General features: G+C 53.0%; 1 long non-coding RNA gene across 1 annotated transcript in view; it reads right to left on the bottom strand.

Annotated features, from left to right (window-relative positions):
• LOC128083094 (uncharacterized) overlaps nucleotides 1-18,147 on the bottom strand; it is a 38,125-nt gene extending 19,978 nt beyond the window's left edge. The window contains exons 1-2 of the long non-coding RNA XR_008207962.1: nucleotides 17,900-18,147; nucleotides 12,549-13,059 (exon numbers count right to left, since the gene is read on the bottom strand). This is a non-coding gene — a long non-coding RNA (uncharacterized LOC128083094). The remainder of the gene's footprint in view (nucleotides 1-12,548; nucleotides 13,060-17,899) is intronic.
• Between the last annotated feature and the right edge of the window lie 1,602 nt (nucleotides 18,148-19,749).

The following is a 19,749-nucleotide window of genomic DNA, read 5'->3' as shown; positions in this document are numbered from 1 at the left end:
AATTATGAAGGGTGGTTGTTGGGTTTGTTTTTTTTTTTCTCCTTCCCTTTAAGCTCTTGGCAAGAAAAACATTTTCTCCAGGTTGGCTCAAACAGTTCAGTTAAACGAGGATCCCGGTCTCCTTTTCCCCTTCTGAGCACATCCCCAGCAGCAACTTGCACAAAGGATGGGAACATCCACCTGCAGAGCCAGTGGTGGTGATGGAGGAGGGCAGCTGTCAGTGCTGAATACATCTCAGTGCAGTGCTGCTCACATAACCCCACGGTGGCTCAGTGCACAACGGAGCCCCAGCAATGATGCCCAGGAGAGCTGTGGGCACAGGGAGGGTTCAGATGCATCTGACTGGGACTCCACCAGCAATTGGTTCCCAAAGCAAAACTTCAAGCCAATCTTTAAGTCATATATCCACACATATGCATATAAACCTAAAAAAACATGACGACAGCATGCTTGTAAACCTAACAAAAGGGTTCTGCATGCATGCAGTGAGCCCTCTCCCATGCAGACATCACGTACCTGTGGCCGTGCAGCTCCAGCAACAGTAGAGCAGCTCACACAAAATTCATTGAAGAATGCTCCAAACGGAGCAAAGGCAACCCTGACTGCATACAAAGGGAAAAAAAAAAAGTGTATCGAGCGTCTGCAGCTGTCAGAAAGCATTTCTCCAGCTTTGGGCGAGGCAGACACAACCAATTTAGCGTGGTCTCGCTGAGGTGTATTAAGCTGTCAGTCGGGATAATATGAATTTAATCACTCGGAGCAGATCAAAGCTCTGCAGTGCTGTTGGTGGCGCGCCGGACGCGCGGGGATAACGCAGAGGATGAATGCATGTGGGAGCATAGGGAGCAGGAAAAGCCTCAGCGTGCCCCTGGGACATCCACTGCCCACCAGGACTGCCCCGTGTGGAACACAGCTCCAGCAGTACCACCTCCTGCTCCATCATTCCCAACTTCATGCTAGAGATCTCTCCAAGCTACCGGGTCAGCGTCCCCACTGCTGTGATACACGTGGTGTCCCTTCCTGCCACCATCCACCTGCAGAGGAGGGGGGAAAAGCCACAGAACCAAAGGGAAAATACGCAGCTCAGCCACAGCTGGAAGGAAAGCCTCCCATTGCTGCAGGGATTTAATCTGCTGTTTCCCTGGGATGGATTAGCCTTTGACTACTCCATTAATTTTTACTGAGGTTCACTGGGCAGTTTTTACTGGGGTTCTTTCAGCAGGAGGGAGTGGGCTGGCTGCACCATCCAGACGCTGCATGCTACCAGGAAATTGAAACCAAACAAAGCACCTCCTGCAGAAAACTGCCCACAGCTTGGCTCAGGCAGAGCCCACAGGAGCTCACCCAGTCCAAAGGTTGAACAAATGGAGGGGGTCCCACTGCACCCAGCTGCTGCTCATGGGCACCTTGCACATGCTGCCAGGGATGCTCATATTAACCCAGTGAGAGGAGGAGATGCTGATGGGATGCCAACCTCCCTGCCCACCTGCAGAGGGACAGGGGCTGCTCAGCGGCACTGAGCAGGGAACACACAGCCAGCAGCAGCTTCAGCAGCAGCTCTCCCCAAGGCCAAGCATCAGTGCCACAAGGCAAGGAGTTGGAACACCTCCAGTTGCACCCAGAAGTGGAGAACAGCATGGTTTGATAGCACAGCACACACTTCTTGGTATGCTTTGCAACGTTACCAAGTTCTCACGCACAGAAGCTCAGCTCTCCCCAGACCACAGCACACCTCCCGAGCAGGACCGCGCGGAACGCCATGTGAATCACTTACATAAACCTAATTAGCAGGGCTCCGCTTTCAGCACAGCAAATGGCTCCTCTAATCCTGGATTTGTTCTCCTAGAAACTAATTTAATCCTACAGTGCCAGCCAGGCTGCTCACGTGGCCGAGGGCAAGAGCAGCCCCACAGCTCTCTGTCCCCAGTCATGAGCTGCTATAGGGCAGGCAGCCTGGCGTGCAGCCTTCCCATACCCAATACCACACCAGAGCAGCATGTACTCAGGGATCTTAATCCTCTAAACCAGCCCCAGACAAAACCTGCTGCTTAAAAAATAAAAAAAACTTCAGAGATTTGGGGAGGGAGGGCAGGAGCACAGTACATCAGAGCAGCCCTGCAGCCTGCTCCAGCACTGCCCAGACTGACAGCTGCTGTTTGGGGTGGCTAAGAGGTTCTGGACACCTCCGATGGCCAGATGTCACCTCTGATGGTATGTCACCTTATCCCAGGACAGGCAGCACCTCTGCTCTTTGCATTCCCAGCAGCCAGGTGCTAAACACCAAGTAGCAGAAATTGGCATCGCTCTGGATCGGAGAGACACAGAGTACCGTGACCATCACACAGCAGTGACATCATCCTATGGGCGCAGGGCCTGGGAAGGCCTTGGCACCAAGATCCCAGCCAAAGCAAAGCTTTCCCCAGCCACATCCACACTGGGACACACCGGGACGCTCGATGCCAAGCGGTGCCTCAGTGCCATCACTGCCTCTTACTGAGCTCAGCCCCAGCGCCACACTCACGCCTACGTGATGGGTTTTGCAGGGCTATCCTTCTTCACTTCTTTACATGCTTTTCTCCAGCCAAGTGTGAACGCTTTCCTCTCTTTTCTGCAGAAAGGTGAAGCAAGGACATCTGCAGCCAAGCGTCATCCAGACTTGGAGAGCTCTGGCAGCAGCACTCCGTTCTGCAGCAATTTTAATTTATAACCGTGCTCACTGTAACCTTGGAGAAATGCAGGAATTGGACTCTTAAGCCCTAAAATTAAAGAGTATCCAGAAATCACCGTTTGGGAGTTTTCTTCCTTCTGAGCTTTTCCACTAGAAAACTTTGTTTCTGGCTTAAGAAGGTTGGCTTCCACAGACAGCTTTAAATACGTATTGAATCCAACACATATATGGCTCATCGTGCCAGCAGGATCCCAAACCCTCTGCAAGGGAAACCCCACCTCCTGGGCAGGCTGAGCCTGGGCCTCCAGGACTTCAGACTCCCTTTCCTTTAGCTCAAGGCAGCAGCTCTGCAGAGCTCTCCATCCTGCCCAAGCACAGAGCACTTTAAAAAGACCCAGGAGCACAGCAGCTCCCCGACAGCCTCATGCTTCAACCAAATAACACAGCTTAAAAACCATAGAATCAATAAGGTTGAAAAAGACCTCTAAGATCTCCAAGCCCAACTTCAACCCATCCCACCGTGCCCATAACCACATCCCTCCAGTACCACATCCCATTGGTTTTGGAGCACCTGCAGGGACGGTGACCCCACCACTCCCTGGGCAGCTGTGCCAGTGCCCCACAGTAACAGAGCCCCATCTGAAGGGGACAGGCTGCTACAGGCACATCCCTTCCCAATGCCAGCAGCAGGTGCTGGCTGGGACCCGTGGGAAGAGCGCTGCCATCCATCCCCAGGGACCACCCTGCTGTGGTGTCACCCCAGGGCTCGGTCACATGCCCTGTCTGGGCACGAGCTGCCCATGTCCTTGGTCTGCAGAGAGCAAACATCAGGTTATCTCTCGTTAGCAAACAAGTGGGCCATTAAGCGACAGGACTCGGACAATATTTAATTGCCCCAATCGTGGGAAGGGGCAGCAGGGAGAAGGTAGAAACTGCAGGGGAAATTCCACCAGCAAAGATTAAACGGAGCTGCAAACCAGAGCTGACAGGTTAACAGACAGGTAATATCCCAGCATGTTTGCTCAGCCAGGCAGGACAGGCAATGCCACATCCCAAACAGCAGTAGGGCAGAGCACAGCACCAACAGCACAGCAGCCAACTTCTCAGCTACTTCATGGACCTCCAGCACTGCATCCTCATAACTCAATGGGGCCAACACAGAAGGCTTCCTCCACACCTGCCCAGAAACCTCTTTCAGCAACTCCTGCATCCCCAGCAGGCTCCATCCATCCATCCATGATGCAGCATTGAATGTGAGCCTCTCAGGTCCACCTTCCCTCCTCCCTTGCTGGGTCCCACGAGCACTTTGGAAATCCTGACCCACAGGTGAGAAGCACGGGCTGCTGAGCACCACCCAAGTCGTGTTGGGCAGCAGGAGCTAACGAGTGATTAATAGAGGTTACAAGGTTGCATCAGACAGACAGGAATGTGTTATGAAGGGCAATGAGCACATCAGCAAAAGGTGTTAAAGAGCCCGACAGGTTGTTTATAACCCTCCATGAACAAGCGATTAACCATTAATCCTGTGTTAGCACTGCTCTGCACAAGCAGGGCTCTCTGCTACAGGGCGACCACCAGCTCTGCAGAGGTGTTCAGGAGGAGCAGAAAACAGAGCAGCCCCATCAGATGTGGGTCACACAGCTCCCACTGGAAGAACCCACGGTCCCACAGCACCAGGTTGTGCTCCAAGGGGGTTCCTGGTGGGATCCCAGCTCCTTCCCAGCAGGAGGTCCCATCCTCCTCCATCTGCATCCTATCAAGGATGCTCTTGGCTGGCCTCAACATGTTTGAAGAGCAAGGCATCTCTATTTAGATCCATTATAAAAGCTCTCTGCCCTCGCTTTGGGCTGCCAACTGCAGGGCTGGAGGGAAGCAGCTTGCAGCTGAATTCCTTTCTGTAAACAGGGCAGGGGCTGAGCAAGCAGCTGGGCAGAGCTGCAGCAGGACACTGAGAGGGCTTTGCACAGAGGGTGGGAAGCTCCCTGCAGCTCTCACCCTGCAGCTACTACACCCTGTCATCCTGCAAATGCTCACAGCTCCCCAAACCAGCCAAAACCTCTTTGGAACAAGTTTCAGGAGCTGCAGAAAGCAAGTTTTATGAGCATCCGGATGAACCCGGGCCAAGAAGGGGAGGTCAGAACGGAGCTCGTTCTACCTGTGCTGACATCACAGCATCCCTTTTCCAAGTGCTGCAAGGGATGCCAAAGAACATAGAAACAAAACACAGCCCTTATGCAGCCAACCTGAGCATCAGACGTGAGATGCCCCAGCAGCACTGCTCTCAGCTGTCCATCTGCTTTGGTATAACCATGCAGTCTGCAGTAATTTGCCAGGTACTCCATTCCAGTGCTGCCAGCAGCAGCTGCTTCCTCTTGCACAGTCCCATCAAGACTGCAGGACAAAAAGCTAAACCTGAAGTGACAGACTGGGCCACCCATCCTCAGATGTGCTCAGTGCCCCAAAGGCAAAGCACTTCCCAGATGCTACAGTGAGGGAACCTGCTCCCCATTCAACCATACCTGTGCCTGAACTTCATTTTCAGACATTTGCTTATCGTGTCCCATCAACTCTTCTCAGCTCAGTCTCTGGGCAAGCAGCAGTAAAAATAAAGGGGAAAAAAAGAGACAGGAAACCTTGCCAGGTGGAAATCAGAGAGGAAAAAATGGTGCTCCAAAAACAAGCATCCTAATGGCTTCATAATCATCGCAGTGTCTCACTGTTCTGCTGAAGAGCTTGGATGCACTGTCATAAGACATGAGCACAATGCTTTGTTCCAGGCCAGAGATTTTGCACATGGACTCTTGAGTAACCTAAGTGACTTGCAAGTCCCAGTGTTCTTAATCAGGTGGCTTTAGGAAATCCCATTCCTAATCCTTCCGTGCTGTACGAGCTGCCCTTCCTTCTGCAAAAAGGGGATCATGCCTTCCTGCTCCATGGGAACATTGCTAACCCAGTTTCGAGCAGCAGTGAGAGCTTGGAATGAACCGAGCATGGAGCTGTGCAAGGAACTGCACCCAAACTGCCCCAGCTGAGCTCCTTTGCTGTCCTCTAGCCCAGCAATAAGGGGTGCATGGCTCTTGAGAGGGGAACACTGCACCCCAGGATATTGGCAGTAACCAGAGCAGGAGCAGCAGCCAAGGTCGTGGCATCAGGCAGGCAAGGGGCAGAGCAGGCAGCCAAGCTGAAGCTACTGCAGAAAACTGCAGCCACTGCCTCCTAGGGGCATTTTGCATGTTTATCATCATTTGATTTGTTTGCCATGAGAAATGAAGGGGTGTGCTTCAGCTTCTACTGCACAGATGGAAATGCAGACCAAGCATCCCAGCTGAGGAAGCCCTAGGAGACCAAAGGTGCAGCTCTTCAGGCTCTGTGCTCAACCATCACTTTTCACCATGACTTTGGACAAACGGCTTCATCTCACAGAGCCTCAGTTTCCCCTCTGAGTAACAAAAAAGGGCCATTGCTATGCCCACAAAAGGAGGCTGCATCCACCAGTGCTTTGCACAACACTTCCATCCAATGGCACAGAAAGTGTGAGAACATCACAACATGGGACCGTTTTGGCAATGAAGAAATTCCAGCTGAGTCACAGAGTCGGAGCTGCGTGCTCCCAAAGCACAAACCAGGCACCAAACCACTTCCCAAAGCAGCAGCACAAGGGCTGGGTACCTCGAGGTTCCACCAGCACACCTCCACCATGCTGGGACCATCCCTTGCAGGGATGCTCAAGTGAACCATATCTGCATCCCAGATGGCCATTTCCAACCACATATACTCAAAACAAGTTGCTTTGGCACAGCTCCCGCAGAAGAAGCTGTAAAAGCTCAGCTCACCCCTGCAGAAAGCAGTGCAGTGGGGGCTCAGAGTTCTCCTTGCCCTTTAAATCATTTTCTTCTCCCTTCCTTCTGCCCACACCCACTCATTCAGCGATATTTATTATCGCTACTGATTTCCTAATCTCCAGCACATGATGCAAGAACAGAACTTGGAACAATGTCACATATTAAAACCCAGCCACAAAGCGGAGATTTGGGAAAGCTCTGCACAGTAACTAACTGGGAAGAACAGCACCAGAGCAGCGAGTCCTCCTCCTCCAACCAGAGCATTGGCAGCAGGCACAGCCCCATGCCAAGGTGGGAGGTAAAAATACAAGTTGCTTCTCCCTGCTCCCCCCAGGTTGTCTCCATCAGGTGCTGCCAATTGCCAGGCAGGACCCCTGCAGGGATCTCTAAGGGCACCTGGAGCCCCATCCTTCCATGGGAAGGACTTCACCTAAGGTTGAAGCAGGAGGCATTGCTGTAGGCAAGTGAGACAGCCTCAGACTCCAGACATCAGCCAAGCATTGGTCAGTTATACCCTCTTCACATTTATTTGGGGTTTACCAAAGTTCAGTGCAAAGCCCAATCTGCCCTTTCCCCCCCAATGGAAGGGGGCTGCTCCTGCAGCTGCTCCAAGCAGAACTCCTTCCCCAGGGCAGAGAATAGGCTGAAAGGGAAGAAGAGGAACTGCTGAAGATTGGTGCAGTTGCTGCAGATCCATAAAAACTTCAAGAGGACAAAACCATGGAGGTCGGTGGCCGAGAGACAACAACATCAAAAGCCCTGGATGAAGCCAAGCATGACAGGTGAAGGGAAACAACTGGAAGAACAGAAGGAGGGAGAGGAATGGATGAGGGCATGGGCTGGAAAAAGAGAGCGGCTTCCGACCGAAGCAAAATCCCCAACCTGCTGCTGGAACCTCCCACGTGCACCAGGCACTTGTGAATACTAATCAGAGCTGAAGAAATATCAAACAATTAGGAAGGAAAGTCTCTTGGCAGGGCTTCTCCTGGAGACGTCGGACTGGTTTTGTTTATGAGCGAGAGGAAGTGGTAACCGCTCCTGTTTGTTCTTCTGAAGAGAAAAGCCTCAGTGTTTTAATTCCTCTGCTGAGAACCCTGGAGATTTGGCCTCAGATGGATCCAAACGGCTGATCCAGATTCACCCTCAGCCTTTTGTTGCAAGAAAATATTTTAGTCATTTTTCTCCCTCCCCCTTCTGCGTGGGGAAGGAAAGCAGAGGAGGATACAAAGCAGGCGGTTTTGTTTGCTGAACATATCAGTGAGAAGAGAATGCCAAAGGACCACAGCGCACAGCTCCCAGCACACCCAGGTGTCTCTGTGGGCCAGATGAACACCTCAGAACCTCCTCTGCCTTAGGAAAGCACACAAGGGAACACAGCAAGCTAGATAAGTTCCCCCACAAGGCAATGGAAGGCAGAGTGCCACAGGGTGCCCAGCACAGGGCTCCCATCGCTGCCATGCAGAGCAGGATGCAGCCACTCATTGACTTGAGGGTACAGCTTCCAGCTGCTGGTGGCTTTTAGAGCATCCCAGATCAGCAGCTGTGCCCCCAGGCAGCCCTCCTGCAGCCACCATGGGCAAGCTGTGACACTCATGGCACAAAAAGCCCAGAGTTTTTGGGAAGCAGTGCAGTACCCAAATGCATTCACCATGGAAACCCGGCTCCAGGCTGGTAGCTCCGGTGGAATCTGCCATTGGCTCCAGCTATGGAGGAGGCAGCCTGGACAGTAAAAAACTTTCAATGTGAATGGTGCCGACCAAGCAGTCTGGAACTGATCTGGAAGTGCTTTTTGAGGCAGCCAAACACGCTGCTTTATCCTGTAATTATTCACCCGCTTCCAGACAGCACAATGTGGAAATGCTGAGCCAGTCAGCACTCCCAGCCCTTCTTCACCTGAGGAAGTCAGGCCATAGAAGTTGGGGACAGCAGAGCAGCAGGCTTCCTAATGTATTTTTCAGGGGGAAAGCAACACGTCAAACCCTCCCAAGTCCAGGAGTGTTGGAGGTGGGGGCCTGCTCAGTGCACGCTCAAGAGGACACCAAAGGAATGGCTCTGCTGAAGCTTTTCAGACAAATCTATTAAGCTGTACACATCAATTGGTTTTGGCTGAAGCCAGATGCACAGAGATCACACTTACAGCCCCCCTCAAGTCTGCTCGCTCCCCAGCCCCATCCTGCACTGCCATCATACCCCGTGAATTTGGCTGCCACAAAAACCTGGGGAAAGGAAGCAGAGACGTGGGCCTTGCACCTTGATGTTGGGACCTGCAGACAGTGAACAAACTCGTGAGGGATTCAGTTCAGGTCCCAAAGCACCACCCAGCACCGGGTCAGCCACCAGCCCAGCACTCCCTGGGAGCCACTGTGCCTGAGCCAGCACGGGGCACGACGATGCTCCCAGGCCTACCCAGCCTCCCTCTTCTCCTGCACTGCAACAAGCCGTTTGCCACCTCTTCTCTGTCTGCAACCACATCCAAACCCGACTGCCAGAACAGCTCCGCAGCACTTCGGGGAGCAGGAGGGCAGACACCCAAAGCGCTGCGATCCACCCCGCGGCTCCGAGCCCGAGGACAGCGGAGTCCGCCACCGGCGGAACCACAGCGCCACCAAGCGGCGAAACCGCAGCGCCACCCGGCGGCCGGGGTCACAGCGCCTCCTAGCGGTCACCGCTGCTCTGCACCCGCTCGCATTGCCCGGCAGGTCTCGGGCTGCGGCCCGGTGTTCTGCAGCTGGGAGAAGGGCATCGTTGGCATTTGCAGGGAGCAGACCGGCACGGCGACACGAGGTTCGCGGGAATTTCTTTTCCCTTTCATGTAATTACCCATCTCTCCGTTGCTTTGCCACTGAGCATCTCAGAAGACAGCAAGGCTCCTCCTGCAGCTCCGTGCTCTTGCACCAATCCGTGCTCCTCACGGGCAGTCAAGGGCTCCCACCTCTTCACAACAGAAGCGGAAAAGAATGGACCAAGAGTGCTCCAGGGATGTTCTCCAGACGCTCGGGCACAGAGCAGGGACTGCCCTGCTGGGACCCATGTCCAGACCCTCCCTGAATCTGGGCATTCACCACCTGAATCTGCAGCTCCTTGCAAAGCTAACAGCTGTGCCTCAGCAGTAGCAGCACCAAACTTCCCAATCAAAGCCAAGAGGAGATACCTGATGAAGAGAAACAGAGAGAAATCCTCCCATCTGTCACACCCAAAGCACCGATGAGCATCAGAAAGAGTTACTTACTCTTAACTTCCATTTTATTTGTTTGGACTTCTGTTAAGTGAAGGAGAGCAGAAGCGTTTGTTGTGAACAGAGATTCAGTTTTATCCAAAACAGATTTCTAAGGTGCACTTCGAAACACATTTCTTTTTCTGCCCTTCCCTCGCCATGGTCACAGTTGCATTTTGCAGCCACAGCATCCTTTCCACAGCCACTCTTTCACTATCTGAAGCACCCAAAATGCACTGGCGACCTAAACCTACACAGATCCCCACAGATCATTATTCCAGGTAAACACACACCACTTATTCTCTATGCTCCATTCCTCCCAGACCATCCTAGAAGCCACACCACAGCTTACAACACACGAGGATGCCCACTTTGGTCCTCGCAGCCCCAACAGACAACCACGGAGGCACAGCTGAGGACGCTGGAGCCCAGCAGCCCACACTCAGAGCCATTCAGCCGGAACGAACTGTAGAATTCGGGTTTTTTTCCTTAACTTTGAGCAGAAGGTCCGGCAGCCCTTGTCAAACCAGCGCCCATCGAGGCTCTGCCCAACGCGGCCGCCAGGTGGCAGCGCGGCCCCGGTCGACCCCGTTGTGCCGCTCCGCCCGGGGACGGATCCTGACGGAGGAAAGGCTCAGTTATCTCCGCCGCAAGGAGTCGGTAGCAGACCGGAGAGAGCGATGGGATTTCGCGACTTAACGTCTGTGAGTTTTTACTGCTTGCAAGTGGAGGTAAGGCTCTCTGTAGGGAGATCCCAGTTAAGCCTTCCTGCAGTTCCCAGGGAGCGCAATACCGGACAGAACCGACAGCCATCGAGACACGCGGCGTCTCAGGAGAGCGACACCCCAGGGGGCAAGCAGGGCTTGGTGCATCGCTGGTTACACAAGTGGAGAGAGCAGCCGAGCCCATAGTGGAGATCCTCCTTTACAGTTCGCCTCTCAAACAGCTGAAGGTAGCAAAACAAAGGCAGAAGTACCAGCCTGGCCCCTTATCGCACAAGCTGTTAGAGAGCCAAGCTGCATTACACTTGTTTGGGGTGGAGTCTCCGCCTTGCCTTACCCCAAGGAGCTCTGGTCTCAAGCTGCTGTGCCACCAACAAAAGGAAATATGTGATATCATCCCCCCTCCCTGTAGTTCAGGGACAGAAAGCCAAAGGACTCATTGCAAGGAGATAAACTCAAGTGCTTGGTACATTCAGATGCTCATTGGAAAAGCCACAACCACAAGGCTCTGGGAAGAGACAGAGCTACATAAAAGCACCAGACAGATGCCAACAGAGGAATTGGGAACATCTGAGCTGGGAGCATCCCAGCTCTGCTCAGATAGCTGGGTGCATGCAGTGCAAAGTGAGCATGAGCCAGATGCCTCTTCAGGTTTGCATTTGCTTTCTCCATCCATACTGAAAAGCATCCAGCTGGCAGAGCTGCCTCTGGGGAGGATGCACCACATCCTCTCCTGTATTTGCATTCAGCTGGAAGAACAGCATCCTTACATCTCCTGCTTCCCTTCATCCACACGGGTGGAGAAAACCTCTCAGCTGCTGCAGAACACACAGCTGCACTGCCCCGAATGGACACCAGCACAGACCTCACACTCCCACCAGCCTGCATCAGACTTTTGGCCTGGCTGAATACCAACAATACGTGAGCTCTAACTCAAAACAGAAGCGTACTTCAAGAAGCTTCTCACAACAGCAATTTTCCCTTTGTTCATCACATTTCTCAGCCGCGTTTCTCCCACACCAAAGCTCACTACAGGAAAACACCTGACAGAAAGCAGTCTAGGCAGGGCGAACCACAGCATTATCTCAAGAAAGCCATTTCTGCTCCGTAACCCAGAAATAAATGGGATCCACCTGAGCTCAAAGCAACAGAGCACCTGAAGGCTTATAGCTTGTGCAGTAAACAGGGATTGAAGGGGAACATCCTCCCCAAAGCACACGGGAACCATGAAAGTTATGTTCTATCAGCGGGTTGGTCTCAGAGGAAAGCCAAAACAAGACAACTGCATTCCCCTCTTGGCAATGGGCAGCACAGAAGGCTGGACCAGGGCCCAAGCAAAGGACCATGAGGGATGGCACAGGAGTCTGAGGTGCTTTGGGGCACAGAGCCCCAGGAAATGCTCTCCAGGACAGCAGGAGAAGCCCCTCTCCCCCAGCACAACAGTCACCAGCACAACCAGAATCCCTGTGTTAATTCCCCACCCCCAGCTCCTCCTGCAGAGCCCCTTGGGCACATCTCAGCATCCTGCTGAGGTCACTGCCGACACAAACCCGCCCAAAGGAAAAATAAAGACACACACCAAAGGCCTGGCATCGTTTTCCAGCATTCCCCTGCCTTCTCCAAAGTGGATTTGCTGTTTCAAAGAGGCTTACAGCTCACCTCCCTCTGCGCACTCACTCACAGCTCACCTCCCTGCTCTCGCTCCCCCCCTTGAGATGAGCCCCACACTGTTCCCAATAAGCCCCACAAGTGGCAGCACCCCCCACAGCTCTCACCACCCTCTATGACACACTTACAAGCACAGCAAGCCAGCAGGGTTCCCCCTTCCCAGGGAAAGGAAGAGAAACCTGCCTGCAGGATGCTGCGCTCCCACTGCTTTGTCCATTATTCTGCAGCAACCTCAGAAAGAAAGCACGAGATTTCAGGCTCAGACAGTGCTAAAAAGATAACTGAAGTAGGAGATGAAAGCCATGTCAGCTTTCCAAAGCAAACCTCTATCTACCCCACTGCTCCTGAGTAGTAGGTAACTAGATTTCGCCTCCTTTCCCAAAAATGTAGGAAAAAAAATATCTTAAAAGAAGGAAATCAAATCCTTGACTCACCTCAGACCAGCAGGACATTCCCACATATATGTATGGACAGAGTCTTCTCCCAAAGTGCTGCAACGTTGAGAAATAGTAGCCCAAAAAGGAGAGGTGTCTGCAGGCTGGGCTGCAACTGCAGCTCTCTACATCTGCAAGTCAGGTGATCTCAAACACCAAAGGCAGTTGCACGAGCTGAGGAAAAGCTGCCACGCTGGCTGAGTGATGCCAAAAGAAATAATCCAGCAGGTTTAGAGGAGCAGGTGTCTGTGGCCACCTGGCAGCAGCACGCATTTCCAGCTACAGGCAGAAGGGTGCATCCAAAACCCACGGCAGTCCATGAGGGCTCCAGGTGCGATATCCCAGCAGACAGAAGAAGTCTCAAGGTAAATCCTCCTTGCTTGGCCAAGGGGGAAAAAAGTCCCAAACCCACACACGGTCAGGCTGATTGTGCCTTCTCTCTTCCAGGTACAAAGGACACTCCAACAGCCATCACATCCATCTGCCCATCAGCGACGGCAGGTACCAAAACCTGCAGAGAAACACGTGTCAGGATGAAGGAACGGCAGTGACCTGCAGCAGGTCTGACACACAAGGAACAACAACCTAGCCACAGAAAGAGGACAATTCCTTGGCAGGACAACACGGCCAAGCACCCTGCAGTGGGGCAGGGAGCAGAATTCCCCCACTGCTAGGATGCCCTGATGAAATGAGCACAGCAGCAGCTGTGCTGAGCCTTTCTGTGGGTCTGCAGACCCCACTGCCCCTTGGCAGGGGACCCAGCATCATCCTCCCTCAAAAACAAACAGAAGTCACTGGAACGCCGTCACTGCAGCACACAGGACTCCTTAGGAGGGATTTTGATTTAGCACTTGTCTGATGGCTCCACGCTCCCAAGCACTGCAGCATGCACAGCACTTCACGGGGATACACTGGGACTGCCCCGCTTCGTTAGGGCGCTGCTGCTCTCCAGCACAAAGTCCGTATTTGTTTCCCTGCAGGGGTGGAAATAAAGGGGGTTTTGTATTTTCTTCCTCTTCTCTTTGCAGGCTGGAGTGAGTTTATTTGACACTCCGGCACTCTTTGTGTGCTGAGTGCCCGGGGATAAATGCTACCCTTAAGAGTTACTTGGCGTTAGACAGAGGGACCCTCTTCAGAGGAGAATGGGGGTTTGTTGGGATGGGGCGGGGGGGCACAGGGGAGGGGGCCTCTGAAGAGTGCCTAATGCAGCCCTCATAGAAGGGTCTCTGTCCTGGGCCACAATAGAGTGAATTCTTAAAGATACCGGGAGCTGAAAGGAAGGAAGGAACTTTCCTCCCTTTAAAAAGGATTTTTGGGAACAATTGGAGAAGCTATAGAAAAGGGATCATTATTTCCCATCCAGGCTGTTGAACTGGAAGCCCTCCCTCCCCCTCAGCTGGGCAGATGTGATGTTTGCCATTGGGACACACAGGACCTGGGGCCACCCATCACCACCCGGTTCCCTTTTTTCCAAGGGAGCTGTGATGCCACTGCAGCTTGGCTGATGAGCTCCAGGTAATTCTACTCAAAGCAAAATTCAGTGTTTGCATCAAACACTTGTATGCCAAACACTTCCAGTGCCCACATCCAGCTTTTGATGCCCTCTGTGTCTGAGCAGGATGCTTAGTGCACACACCTGCAGGTTGCACTGCAGCACAACCCAAACGTGGCTCTTTTCCACCCCAAAATTAGCCCTGCTCATCACTGTCCCCCCCCAGAGGGGGGCACCGTGCCCTCCTTCACGTGCAGGAAAGAGGAGATGTTGGCACCATGTGCTCCAAATAAAGCATATGTTACAAAGCTGCAGCTGGCCTCAAAGCAGGGCTGATGGAGAACAACCCCCCTTGCAAGCAAGACCAGCCCATAGTCACCAGGCTTTCCTGCTGTTCATTGAGGTGCCAGCACTCAGCCACAGGCTCTGCTGGGGGGCTCCCAGGAGCAGCCAAGCAGTGTTTTCTTGTCTTGGAAACACAGACAAGTCATTGCCAGCTTCATTCCTGGAGCTTATTTCCCACCAATAGGCATTTGGGCACGGAGCTCTGAGTGAGCCAGGCTGCCTCTTGGTGTCAGCAGCACCCAGGTGCTGCTCCTCTTCCTCCCAGAGGTGCTGCCTACCCAGGGATGAGCCAACCCCAGCACTGAGCTCATCGGCATGGGAAGATGAGCAGAAGAGTTCCACCTGCCAAAAAGCAGTATTTAACACATATCCCAAAGGAATGTTCCCTGCAGCACTCTCCCAACCCAAAGCCTCCATGCAGTAGCAAGCACCACGCAGCAACCTGCTGTCACAGTGCATTAGAGGTTGTCTTAGACCGAGTCCCACTGAAAGCCACCAGTGGGCATTGCCTTCTGTGAGAGCACTGGCAGTTCTGCTGCAGCTATACCAGACCACTGACAGCTCCAGGGACAAGAAGCAAGAACAAAACCACAGCAAGAAGGGCCTTCAGAGAGCCTGTCCCGATTTGAAACCCACCCTGAGCTCCATTTCTGCAGGAAAGCTCCATAACTACCCAGAGAATCAAACATTTACTTCAAGGCTTGGGTTTTAGCCCTCCAAATGCATTGCCTGCCACCACAGGAGGGAAAACCCAGCAGGAAAAGCAGAGAAAACAAAGCCCTAAAAGCAGAGCAGGACACGAAGCCACACAAAACCCAGCTCCGTCCCCAGGGGCTAATATGGTAACGCCCCGTAAACCCTAATCCTGTGTTAAGAGTTCTCATCAAAACCCAACCGTATTTACTACCTCCTTTAAGTCCCTAATAAAAGGGTTTTCCTGCAGTGTTTACACTAACAGAGGGGACTTTACGCCAGCATTTGCCCTTTTATTATTTTAAATTCATCTTTCTGATGAAATAAGCCACTCTGAACAAGGCTGCCCTTTGTAATGCCATTATAACTTTCTGGCCGGCCTCGGTAAATGGCAAAGCACTGTGCTTTCCTTACCCTCCCTTTTGTTGCTTTTCCCTTCTACTGGAAGGTCAAACAGAAGAGCCCCCAGCACTGCATTGTGCTACTGCCTTATCCCCCCATTGTCTGGGATCTGAGACATCTGATCTCCCCACACTGAAGGCACTTGGATCACTGGAAGTCTGGATGCTCTCCTGGATAGAAGAGACCATCTCAAACCCTCTGGTAAAGATGAGCCAATTGCTGTTAGGAAACACCCATCCCACTGAGGGGAAGCAATGCTCCTATATTAAGTGTATTTGAAACCAAACACAAGAGGAATGCACACCCATGTCCAGCCCTCAGAGCCCAGGCTCCTATGTTTCATTGCTGTTCTTCACTACATTCAGAGGCCTTGGTCCTAATGTCCTCTGAGCCCTCGCTGTTCTGCAGCCCACAGAGCTGCATTGCACTGAAGCAGTCAGGTACAGGTAAGCTGCTCTAAATACTGAACCCACAGCTCAATTTATAGCTGCTTACAGCCCCTGCAAGTGTTTGTGACCACCAATCCTCTCCGGCTCAGGGCAGCTCTCTTCTCCCATACCCAAAGAGTGAAGCTGCCTTCCCCAGAGCTCAGGCTGCAGGGTGAACCTGGGGGACTTGGCCCTAACAAAGCCCAGGAGATTCATGGTTTAAACCATTTAGGTCACTTCCACCATGGCCTCTACCTCCCCATTGCTGCAGGTAAGAAGGTCTGAGCCAGTAAATCAGTGCTGGCAACAGTGCAGCTGTGGCACCAACATCCCAATCAGCACCAACCCCACCTGAACCCACAGGTGGCTGCCAGCAGCACAACACATCTCATGCCCAGCAGCTTCCCCATGCCCCTACCTTGCAGAGACTCAACTCCTGCAGCACAGCCCTCCCTGCTCAGGAGACACCATGAAGGGAATCTCCATGGCTCTAACAGTAGCTATAGCTTCCCCCTGCCAATGAAGACGTGGATTGCATTTCTCTTCACACATGCTATGCTTGTGTGGCTTCACACTTTGGGTTACAGGCCCTCTTCTCATCAAGGAGTTATTTCCCCCTTGTCAGAGGGCTGCTAAGGTTCAACCATTCAACAGCACCCCAGGAAAGGTTCCTGCCAACCCATGGAATGAAACCTGAGGGGTTGGTTTAGAGATCTGCACGTGGAAAGCAACCAGCAAACAAGCAGCACAATAGGAAAGACAAGTCCAAGCAGTACTAGCACCAAAGCCTTTGAGGAAGGAGAGCCCAAGCATTGCAACACCCCCTGTGCCCCACACTGCCACCCCATGAGCACAGGTGTGACCCCACATCTGTGGGAGGATGGAGGCATGCAGATTTTCCCACCCATCCATAGTTTTACATGGTGGCTTTGAGACATCAATGATCTCATCACCTGTTTGACAGCACAGAACAAACTGGGGAGGAGGAAGGCGCCCTCACATACACCTCTAAGCTGAAAGCTGCCCTTCTAAAAGCAGGCAGCATTTCCCCATGCCTGAGTCACTACTCAGCAGCTCCTCTCTCCCCCCTGCTTCCATCCCACCAGCTGGGACTGTGATTATAAAAAGATGTCTCAATTAGCAGGAGAACAGAGCAATTCCTCCCATCTCAAAAACCTTCAGAGGAAATGCATTCCAATCCAGCAGAGAGCAACACTAACAATGTCCGGGCAATAAAAGCTCCTCTTGTTTATATCAAAGTAACCTCAAAAATCCTCTCCCCAAACATATCCCTCACCCTCCATACAGATCAGTGGGCTCCAACAGGAAGGGCTGGCGTTGTCCTCAGTGCACTGCATCCCCAGGAGCAGACAGCACTAATTTGTGTGTTATTGGTTGCAGGTCTAGACCGGTGCGGTCTTTTTGTTGTAGTGAGCAAGAGAAGGGACTCATTCATGTTTTTTCCAGCCTTCACACAAAAGTGCTCTTGTGCATCACAGATACCTCGCATCACCCACCCTCATCAAGTGTCCCCAGTTCCATGTATACAGCACGAGAAGGTGGGGAGAGCCCTAGGTCCCCAATAGAGGGGGGGAAGGGGGAATTGAGGCTCCTCAGGGCCTCCCTTCACCCCAGCCAGGCACCTGCCCACAGCCCCTCTGTAGCATAGAGCCTTTCTACAGAGGCTCTCCCACGGGTGGGAAAGGGAGAAGTCATAAGAGAAAAATTATAAAATCTTTTAAAAACACTAAAAAAAAAAATAATAATAATACCGTCATGGTTTTTCTTGCAGAGATCCTTGCCAGCCCAGCCCCTTGGCTCCCAGCCTCGGAGCATCCCCCGGCCGCAGACCCCAAAGCCACCCGGACACAAAGGCGGCTGAGCCAGGGCCGGAGCCCATCGGAGGGGCAGCGGGCACCACCGAGGAGATGCCCGGGACCCCCCTCCGACGCCCCAATCTCCCCTCCCCGGACCCCAAGCGAGAAGCCTACCTCAGCGGGCCGCCTCCCAGCCGCCGCATCACCCCACCACCATCATCCGCGCTCACATCTCCCGGAGGGGACGATCCTGAGATGCTCGAGGGGGGAGATGAGAGTGGAGGAGGGAATCGGTCCGGCATCGCTACCGCTCCGTGCCCGAACGGAGCCCGCACCACCGCGCTCAGAGATGCTCCGACTGCGGCGTTCGGGCCATTTCCCCGCTTATAAAGCCCCGCTGGCGGCGGGCGAGCGGGCGGTGCGGCTTCACGGGACTTGTAGTTCCTCCCCCGGGCCGGGAGCCGCCTCCCCCCGTTCCTCCCTCCCTCCCTCCGTCTATGCGTGCGTCCGGGGAGGGGGGGGGTGGAACCGCGTTCCGTCCCCTGGCGGATCCATCCCATAAACTGCGGGTCAATGAGTAACGCCGGCGAGCTCTCAGCACCGAGAGTGATCGTTTCAATTGTCCCGTGTATTAGTTATTGTTTAGTTTAATGATTGGCCCAATTATTAATTTAAATTAATGATTAACCCGTCTGTGGGATGAATGAGCAATTAACTGTACTGTTGACGTGCGGGCTGATTTAAGGCCCATCCTTGTGAGCGTGCTTCATGCAGGCAAAGCCTGTCCTGTATGCCCTCATTGGGACTGATACTTCCCCACGCATCTCCCCTCTGCTCTGTGCTGCCCCCCAACCACTTTTACTTCAGTCCCCGTTTTTGTACAGGAAAATGCCCCAAAGGAGACCTCAAGAAGGCAGGTGGCAATGGGAGGACAAACAGCTTTGCACTTTGCAGACAAATTTTAGGCAAAGGAGAGGGTGAAGAGTACAGAAGGTGCTGGTTGGGGGGAGGGGAGGTGACCATATGCTCCCCCAAATCCCATTAGGCTTGATCTGGGTGAGCCATCTCCCAGCCAGTGGCTGCACAGGGGCTGGGAGCCAACGTCCCACCTGCACTGCAAAGGGCTGCATCCTCTGCTGCAGGAGGGAAACCACAGCAGTGAAACCGCAGGAGTGTTGTAGGACAAGTGAGCAAGGGGCTGAGGGAGAAAGAGGGCGAGAAAAGGGAGGGGGAAAACCTCCTGGCAGGTTTTCAGGGCCCAAAGCTGGAGTGGAAATGCTTCCCTTCCCTTAATTGCTTGGAGACCAGATGAATTTCTTGAAGAAACCGCAGCTGAAATGCTGCACAAATCACATTGTTGTGCTTGTGTTGGCTGCGTTCTGAGGGAGGTAAAAGGTCATCGTTTATGGTATATTAAAAGGAAAATATATATAAATTTTAATGCTGTGGAGGAGGGGTTGTGCTGCTTTTTCATCCTCGCATTCTCTAAATTAAAACCTGTTTGGCAAGCAGCGGAGTGCAACCAGCAGCAAGGAGCAGTGCTGGGAAAAGCTCCTATGTGTGGCACTGCAGCAGCCTCTGCAGCCCCCAGGTGTCCCTTCCTGTTGCCCTGCTCAGCCCTGCTCATGGGGCAGCCCTGGTCCTATATGCACAGAAAGACAGAGCCAGAACTGGAGCAAAGTAACATCCAGCTGGGCAGGATGTGCAGGGAGCACTTCATATGGTGCCCACAGGCAGGATGAGTGCCCAACGTCCTCTGGAGTCCATGAGAAGGCTTCTCAACTGGAGCTGTGTCTTTGAAGGGCCAACATCAGCAGGAAGACCAGGAGCTTGGTGGCACAGAACCACCTGCTCAGATGGCTCTGGATTTCTCCAGGCAAGTTACCATTTTGGTAGCTTCACTGGGAAGCTTTGCTTCCTTTTCTGCTGTTGTTGCCTCCAGAAGCATGTGTACAGGACACACGATGCACTGAAATAGGGTGAAGCACTGGAATAGAGCAGTATGCTGTAACAGGGCAAAGCAC

This window comes from Tympanuchus pallidicinctus, unplaced genomic scaffold (assembly GCF_026119805.1).
Source record: "Tympanuchus pallidicinctus isolate F22 unplaced genomic scaffold, pur_lepc_1.0 scaffold23, whole genome shotgun sequence".
Taxonomy (NCBI): domain Eukaryota; kingdom Metazoa; phylum Chordata; class Aves; order Galliformes; family Phasianidae; genus Tympanuchus; species Tympanuchus pallidicinctus.
The sequence above is the reverse complement of the archived record's forward strand: the minus strand, read 5'-3'. Positions and strand labels throughout refer to the sequence as shown.